The sequence below is a fragment of the Haemaphysalis longicornis genome, unplaced genomic scaffold (genome assembly GCF_048455015.1).
Source record: "Haemaphysalis longicornis isolate Haplotype H1 unplaced genomic scaffold, Haemaphysalis longicornis Haplotype H1 scaffold_3, whole genome shotgun sequence".
NCBI lineage: Eukaryota > Metazoa > Arthropoda > Arachnida > Ixodida > Ixodidae > Haemaphysalis > Haemaphysalis longicornis.
Genome location: NW_027526335.1, coordinates 16,299,827 through 16,309,277, shown reverse-complemented (window position 1 = coordinate 16,309,277; position 9,451 = coordinate 16,299,827). Strand labels below are relative to the sequence as shown.

Sequence of the window (9,451 nt, the reverse complement as noted above, 5' to 3'; positions counted from 1 at the left end):
CGTTTTAGAGCCTAGTGAAAAGACATGAGAAACGTGACAGTTAGCTAAGGGTTACGTTTCAAAATGGAAGCGAACAGTGAAAATGGGCTTTTGTAGGAAACTATACATATTTTTTTTTTTGCAATTCGGGGTCAAACATCGTTGCCCATATATCTACACGTATGGTTTCAATGCCTCTGAAACAGTTTGCAAGCACAGCTTAGAAATTTAAGTGTACCTACCCAGAGAACATTACAGGGACAGGCATATGAACAAATAGGTGAAGAGTGTGCCCGCGCCTTCTCACGGCCCGGCGGCTAAAAAGAAGTTTCCCTTCACCCCGAGTAGTCCGAGTGGCGCTGGCTACCACCCCCAGGCTCAGAAACAAAAATACCTTAACATAAATACCCCAGAAAGTGGAGGGGAAAATAGCCCCGCCGGTAGCGTAGTGGTCATCGCACCAGACGCGTATTCTGGAGGTCGTGGGTTCGGATCCCACCCGGCGGGCATTTTTTCTCCACTTTCTTTCTGTCTTTCCAAATTCTTTATCAGTTTCAATGATCTACCACATCCTCCCCTTTGCTTTCCGAGGTTTTCTTGAGTGTCAACCCTTATTCCTGTCTTAATTTAACGTGTCTCTCATTTTCCTATTCGTATTCGCTATATATATATATATATATATATATATATATATATATATATATATATATATATATATATATATATATAGCGAATCAGAATAGGAAATGAGGGGCTCGTTGAAATAAGACAGAAATAAGGGTTGGCATATATAGCGAATACGAATAGGAAAATGAGGGGCTCGTTGAATTAATACAGAAATAAAAGTTGGCAATCAAGAAAACCTTGGAAAGCAAAGGGGAGGATGTGGTAGGTCATTGAAACAGATAAAGAATTTGGAAAGAAAGTGGAGAAAAAATGCCCGCCAGGTGGGATACGATACGTATATATATATATATATATATATATATATATATATATATATATATATATATATATATATATATATATATATATATATATATATATATATATCCTGGGAGGAAGCGATAAATTTAATGCTACACAGACGACACACTAGCCCCGAGTTTGGCTTTCTACTCCGCATGGAAATAAAAAGAGCGAAAAAGGTGGACCACGCCAGCACACAGAAACGCACAGACAAACGCTCACAAATACTAACAATACTAAAAGACGCGCGGAACATTCACATAACAGTCATATAGTGCTGTGGTTCGAATTATCGCAGAAGTCGACCTACGCTGCGTAGTTCGAGTATAACAATTCTTGGATATGAAGAAGTTTGACTGCAATACATTGGACACAAAACAAAGTTCAGTCCTTAGAATCAGGGTGCCCTAAAAAACTGGGTGCCGAGTGAAACCGTTGAAAATGACTCCAACTGCTAAGAGGAATAGACAGTGCTTTATTGCTTTAGAGTAATCGTAGTGACAATTAATTTATAGGCTCATTGACACATCATGATGGTTTCTGAGACAATATTGGTTACATTTTTTGCCAGACAACAAATCCAAACGCAGTCTGTACCACGTGGTTGGTTGACTGGGGTCGTTGTACCATGAATTCAAAGTTGTGATTTATGAAGTCCAAAAACCAAACCTGGTTGCCCTGCTTTGCAATGTCAGCACTGTAGCCGACGATAAGCAGTGGTGCGCGATGTTTTTTGTCTTACCCATAGAAAGTGCAATCGCGGGAGGGTTTGAAGGTGCGGTTTGAAAGAATGCACTGTGTTCGTCGCATTGTGTGAGCTTGGGAAAGAAAGAGATAAACTTTAGTTTTCCAAGCCCCCTCAGTCCAGGACACTTTCTTGGGTATCTGTATCCAAGGCTTTCTCCGTCCTGGACGTCAGCAGGACCTGCGCCACTCTGTTGAGGTCAGCCAGCCTAGCCTCCCAGGATGACCGAGTTAGGCTTTGGGACTCGCAAGGAAAAAAAATGTCAGGAAATGTGCCGGCCGCTACACCTCTGCGGGTAAGCGCTGCACTGCGGGTATTCTTAGAACACTGCGTGAATTCTTCGCGCATACAGACGCCAAAAAACCCATCCCAACTAGAGGCTAGCAGCTCCGCTGTTAGACCATGAAATCAAATTCAAATTTGAATACAAGCTTTTTTTAGAGTTTCTGGGGAAACAAAAACATCGTTTATGAGCTTAGAATGAGAGAAATGAAGGGAGGGGCCTGCATGGGTCATAAAAATTCATTAGGTTACTTCCGCACCAGAATTTCAAAACACGAAACTTTCCCTCGACAACACGGCCGTATTTTTTGCCCTTCCCGTTGCTCGCGTCCGTTCTTTCCCGAGCAACGCGCATGAACGCGTCCTTTGGTGGGGAAAGAAAGTCACGCGCTCCGTGCCGAATCACGCGCGCCCAAACCTGGCTTTGCTCTCTCCAGACAGTTAAACTGCCGAGCCAGCCAAGGTACGTCGATCACCGAGCGCGAAAACGCCAAGAAAGCGAAAAGCGCGCCTGCTTCGGCATGCTCCGCAAAGTTGCACAAATTGCGCTCCAAGTTTGTCTGGGGGGCCACAGGAGCGTAAAATTAAGCTAACGTGTTCACTCCGTGTGTTTGAACACGGCGCAGTTGGTTCGAGGTGCCTCAGGAGACACGTCCCCCGGGAAAGAAGCTCGCAGTTTCATCCGGGCGCCGAGCGCGTGCCGCCGGCAAAACTCGAGAGAAAAGTCTAGACTGCGCGACTGACGAACTTTGAATTCCGACTCCCGTGTATGGTCGGCGAGGGAGCGGCAGCGCACGTGCGGCCGCAGGTCCAAAGAGAGCCACAGGCTGCGTGTCAGCTCAGGCACCGGGAAAACTCGGCTTCACGCCGCATGCGCGAACATCGAACTCGCGCACGCCATTGAAATAGGCACGAAACTAATTAAACTAACGGTTCGCGCGCCGCACTTCTATACCATAGAGCATTGACACGTATTTCCTTTTAGTTCGTAAGGAATAATGATAGCAGAGAAAGTAAGAGGTTTAGTGATCATGGCGTACTGGTTTGTAGCCTAAATTAACGCACGTGGTAGTGCACCACGTGTTTTTTTTTAAGACGATATTCTTTCTTGGCCGATTTAAACACGGAAATTTTGTTCCATCTGTATGTCTGTCTGTGACTCGATTTAGCCACCCGGCTAAAGTGAAACAGAAGCTACGCAATAGTCTTATATACCCACAGTTAAATCTAAACGTGCAAGTCCGGTGTCAGTGTTTACACTTGTGAACATTGTTAAATAAGAACAAGAAATTACTCAAATGTAAGGCAGAAAATCAATACATAAACGATATTTGAAGTGTTCCTTTAATAAAAAGTTCATGGATGCTTGATTTTTGCGATAGCAAGTGAATACTACATCACCCGCTGTTGCCCGCGCTACTATAGCTCCTGGCGGCATTTAAAAAATCAAACGGCAACAGTTACCAAAGGTTCCAGTAGATAGGTTCCACATTCCGCTTGGAACCCTCGTGGAGTAAGGCAACATGGCTCTATAAACGTTGGAGTAGGGTGCCTCGATTTAAATTGACTTGAGCAAACCTCAAGCGTGTTATCTGGGAAGGAACGAGACGGGAGAGTAACAGCATGAGAGGCGAGCGGGAAACAGAAGGGAGGCATTTACTGGGCAGGGGTGCCAGTACACTATTGTCTTTAGTCGACATTTGCAACGAAAGGAGCAGATACGCGGCCTTTTATTGCATAAAAAAGTGTCTGCTCTTTGAAGACGCGAAACTGGCATGCTAAAAACTCGGGAAGAAATGAAGTGAAGGAGCACTGAAACTAAGTTTAATTTTCTGTTGAAGCATCTGTTAACAGTTTTCCAAGAAGCGCCGTGCTGTCTACGTCTTCCTTCGTCCCTCTTTTTTGAGCGCTTTTGTTTTCCACCAAGATGAACACATACCAACTAGCCGAACTTTGCGTTCTTCCACGAGATTTCCTTTTTATTGTCAAAAAGTAACCATGAGCGTCTTAGCGTACCGGCTAATCCTACCTCCGCTCAGTCCCATTTTCATCGGCGCGATTGGCAGTGTGATTGACACTGAAACAGGGAAGTTAGCTCGCCGTGTCGGCGTCGCTTTCAAGTGGCGCCACCTCTTGATCAGTGCATCCATCAAGCTCTGCATGCTGTTTCAATATGTTCAAACCATTCAAAAGCTTTTGGTGATAGTTTCATCAACGAAAGTAAAAAAAAAAGAATCGAAAAACAAATTCTGGTTCTGTGCATGGCAGTGTAGCAGTTCTGAAATAATATTATTGCGAGGGTGCTTCTTGTGCGTAGCTAATACTGTGGGGTGCACGATCAACTGTAATCACCGAAAAACTGCCAGAAAACTTGAAGGCAACCTTGATGTTCTGAAGGTTCCCCTGAAAGCACGAAAAAATCAAATCACAGCTTACCATTTACTGTGGTCCTAACGATGGAAGCAAAGCCTACGGATTATCTTATATGGCTTGAAGATCTAATCAGAAGTAGCATATTCACACCGACGCTTACCAACAATATCTGTACCACCGCCTAAAACAAAAACCGCGAGTAGGATCGTAAGCCAAGAGTAGTGAAAGCTGAGCTGCATTCAAAAAAGCGTAACGCAAAAGGTGTACAATTAATTCAGTAAAATGCACTAGGGTATTTTCCGTATGCAATGATTAAAGTAGAATATCCTTTATTTAAACTCGCTCGCACACTATGGACGCTCGGAGTGGCTTAGTTTAGAACGGCCATTCGTAGAGTGTGAAAATTTGCTGAGGATCAATTACAGGTCATAATAGGCGTGCAGATTAACGGGTAAATGGATGACTGAGTGGACTGCTTTATTGCGTAAAGGAGACCAAGGTACAGTGTGAGCGCAATCCCAAACGTCCGCCTCTCCGATCCCCTCTTCCCATCCCTGCGCTGTGGGAGAACCTGGTGACTAGCGGCCATCTCGACGTACAGCAACTCCTGACATCCAGAGTGAAAGCTTTCTGCTAATCTCATGGATCCCCGGACTAGGGGACCACTCCCACTTTAGGAAGCTCAAATAGACGTATCTCTCTCTCTCTCTCTCTCTCTCTCTCTCTCTCTCTCTCTCTCTCTCTCTCTCTCTCTCTCTCTCTCTCTCTCTCTCTCTCTCTCTCTCTCTCTCTCTAAAAAAAAATTTCACCATCTTTCCGTAGGGGAACCCTGAGTAGTATGCGAAGCAGCCATGGGGTTAACGCAAGTTCCCATTTCGTAGTTCCGGGAGCCCCCAGTGGAGTATTCAGCGGCTACCGCGCGCCTTTAACCCTAAGCTGCTTCGCATTATCGCGCGCGGAGCCGCAGGTGTTGCCATTCGTTGCGCAATCCCGGAGAGGAGAGGAGATGAGACAAGGAGAGGAGAGGAGGGGGAGGAGGATGCACATGCGCAGGGGGGGGGGGGGGTGGACGCCGCACAACGGCGGAGGGAACAGGCGGGACCCTAAGCTGCTTCGCATCTAAAAGGGGAAGGTTTTTGGGAAGGAAGGCTATACAGCTAAACCTCATGGTATACCTGGGCACTACACATGGGGGCCGGCAAGGGTGTGCAAAAGGGATACTTGCCTCCTCCCCCAAGCTGAACCAGAATAACTGCCTCCTTCCCCCCGCCATGCAACAAATTTGCTCCCATCAAGACAAAATCCTGCCGATGCCCACGGCACTACACACTCATTTTTCTGGCCCCAGTGGACTGCACACTCATTCATAGAGTAACGGAGATCGAGTCACTTAGAATGGCACGCAGGAGAAAATACATGAGTTCAGGGTCAAAGATAATGGTCCAGTTGACATAGGAAACATGGCATTTGTGCTCGCTAAAAATATCCCAGTGACCAGAACCATTGTGGTGGCCAGTAACACAATCGCTGACGCTATTTCTTAACTGCGTCATTCAGGCGATGGGAAAATTGAAGAGAGATGGGAGATTCTCTTTAACTGAATAAATCCTGATTTTTATGGACACGTAGACGTCATTTTAGGCAATATTAAATCTTTTAAGCTTTCTCGTAAAAATGGAAGCATCTGAAGCTCCTCGTGCTCCCTCAGTATGGTATACAAGGCATTCCGAGGTACCGTTTTTGTTTGCATGTTTGTGAGCGTGTTTGTGGGCGTTTTGTCCCTGCATTTCAATGTACCTTACATGCATTTCCCGATATTTGTTTTCTCCAATATCATACGCTAACTCGAATGTTTGGAGCATGAGTGTTTGCAGATGCCTGTACTTTTCATGATCCCTCTTTTCGTGCTTGCTAATGTACCCGAACGCAATGTTCATATCTTACTTGTGTAATTTGTGTGCTTATGGGTTTATGTATGTGTGTGTGTGTGTCCCCGTGCGTGCGTGTGTCTGCGTGCGTGTGTGCGGCGCTACACTGTACTTCGTGATTCACTGCACTTCGCAACCAGTATCCATACTTGATTGTTTGTTTCTTCTGTGTGTCGCCCTGTACTGCACTGCACCATCAAAGGAAGGCCTAGTGCTGTTGGTGGGCACTCCCGAATAAATAAATAAATAAATAAATAAATAAATAAATAAATAAATAAATAAATAAATAAATAAATAAATAAATAAATAAATAAATAAATAAATAAATAAATAAATAAATAAATAAATAAATAAATAAATAAATAAATAAATAAATAAATAGCGAAAGTGCTGACCAAATAATCCCAAAGGCGTTCCGGCCTTTTAGAACGGCTTTCTGGAACGGCCGTTCCAGGAGTAGCAACTGCGACAATCTTAAATAATGATGCTTTCCGATTAGTTATTAGTAATGAAAACCACTCCAACAGTCATGAATGAATACTAAATTTTCTCTTGCGTTTGTTTGATCTTTCGTGTAAACGTACTGTTGACTTCTCCTTGTTGTCATTGCCCTTTTGTGTACATAATAAGTAAACTTGTTTATGTTGTTTTCTTGCGCAATTCTTCCTTTTTGTTTGATTGCTTGATATGCACTGTAAGCTGTACTTGTTCAAGGATGTTAAACCCACTCCCCTATATAATGCTTCGGCCCTGGGGGTAACTGTAAATAAATAAATAAATAAACAAATAAATAAATAAAATAATTATCCATGGCTGAGGAACATGCATGAAGAACGCGAAGACGAAACAACAATAGCAAAAGTTATTTCTCTTGACAGCTGAGGCAACGATATATATAAATGAAGTTGACTTTCTCGGATGCCTTATGAAAAGCCTCTCCCTAATCTAGTCTGTCGTGCTTTCACATACCCGCATTTTAAGCAGCCTCATCTCATTACACCATCAACAACGTTAAGGGAAAATAGGCCTGGCAGACACTGCCTGCGATTAGAAGCAATCGTACTGGTAGTGCGGCACTTAGCGTAGCGACGTGGGGCCTGGTACAAGACTAGGCTGTATCGCCATTGTTACCTTCCTCCAAGGTTCGCGAAAAGAGGGACGAAGAAAGAAAGAATTTGATATATGTCCACGCCAGGTTTTCTTTTTTTTTTTTTTTCATTTGATTCACCGCCTTTGAGACGTTATCATTTTGAATCTGCGCCAGCCTCCAAAGAGAAACAACTCTCGAAGTGAGATACCAGACGGCAAAGCGGGCAATGCCTCTGTTCATCAGCGAAATTCGACGCCATTTATGGCGCCTCGCGTAGTCCGTCGCACCGCTTCCGACGCCCGGCTGCTGCGTGTTTTGATACGACGGCGCTCGCGCCGTATATTCGCAGCCGGCGGCAACGGTAATAGAATAACCGGTGTGTCTCATTTTCCGACGTCGTAGTTGCCAAGATAAGGCCGCCGCGCATATAGGCCGACGTGGCACACCGGCCGCCGCGTGCGCGGAGACGCTCGCGTTTAACGCTCCCTTTTTTCCGTTTGTCTTCCTCTCGCGGCCACCCCTTCTGCAGGCCCGATACGCCGGTGACTTGGCACGCCCGGCGAATTTTCAAATCTTTCTCGCGGGCCCTCCCTCGTTCGCTTGGGCAATCTTCGCTTAATGGGAGAAGAAGTAAATGCGATCCCCCGCTTCTTGGTGCGGTGAACGCCGGCAGCACCGCTCGCCCTTTTTGCCTATCTAGCCCCATTATCTGCCGTGCGTCGCCTGCCAGGCACTGTGGATCGCTCGCCTGACGTCCCATCCCGCTTCCCTGCCTATTATGGAGCGGCGACGGTAACCGTAGCCGTCCCTCGGACAATGGCAAAAATAAAGCTGTAGAATGGACGCGGCTCGTCTCGTTCTCATTGTCGCTGAAGATGCGTTGTTTGTAATTTCATCCCCCCGATGGGCGCCTAGAGGCTCTAGATTTATCGATTCCCCCCACTTTTTTTTTTGATGTGCGTGCGCCCGTGTTTCTACCGGAGTGGGGGAAGATGCTCAGTTGAAAGAGAGTCGCGGTGATAAGATCCTCAAGTGTGATCGTTCGCGGCGGTGATTTTGCGCGTGCCGCAATACTCTCATTTCTCAACGAAAGTAGGATCTGAATCATCTGAATAGGGGGGGGGGGGGGTTTGTTGCTACGGTGGGGTTGCGAAGTACAATGCCACTGTCGCCCGAATGGCAATTACGAATAGAGTCGCTATGCGATAAACTTGTGACAATGCTGATGGCGGTGGGAGTAATCATGTGAACATTGCGATCGAGTGAACCAATCAATCAGTGTGTTTTGTTTCCATCAGCGATGTTGCAGAGGTGGAAAAAAGCGGATGGAGAAGAAGCTGGCGTCTCAAAAAAAAAAAAAAAAGCCGAATCAATGCAGTTTCAGTACCTCTGCGTTGGCAGACAGGCTTTAAACATTGTATCTGCAAAACGTTACATTGAAGCAGAGTAGTACTGAAGGACTCTTTCACTGAAGCAATTACTAAACAAAATAAAGAAGAACATGGCAAATGAGTATTTTTGGAGGAAGTCGCGTGTACGAAATGCGTCTGTAAAGGTTTCTCCGTGAGCCAACCAGCAACCAAGCTCGCATTCTTAGCATGGTGCATTCAGGTTTTATTCAAGCTCGACCCATTTATTCATTATTATACTTTGGTCGTACTATCGTGCCGTTATGAGTCAGGTGTTGGTATGTAAGTAAGTGCTCCGGGCAGTCTCTTTTCTTGCCATCAGACGACAGTTGAGGTCGGCCAAGCAATCAATTTATTTATTAAAGCTTGGCCAACCATCCACGCCCGTGTGTGAGGGATCAGTCGGGCCTGCTCCCTTTACTTGACAGCGGATGACCCCGAGCTATATCTAGCAACTGTGACATTTTAATCCGAGATAGGTACACAAGCCCTGCACTACCGGCGTGACAAAAACGCTAAGTAAGTAGCTAAATCTAATGGCAGGCTGCGCTCACAGTTAAGCCCACCTAAAGATACCAAACAAGCCTTACTTACGAACACAATGCTTAAAATTTTTTTTTTGTGCGAACGATTGCCCCACGGAATAAGAAAATATTCTCATATGTACAACACAGCA

At 45.4% G+C, this 9,451-nt stretch overlaps 1 non-coding gene across 1 annotated transcript; it reads left to right on the top strand.

Annotated features, from left to right (window-relative positions):
* The first annotated feature begins 413 nt into the window (after positions 1-413).
* On the top strand, positions 414-486 carry Trnat-cgu (transfer RNA threonine (anticodon CGU)). Its single transcript has one exon. It is a non-coding gene; the product is annotated as a tRNA-Thr (tRNA).
* Positions 487-9,451: the final 8,965 nt, after the last annotated feature.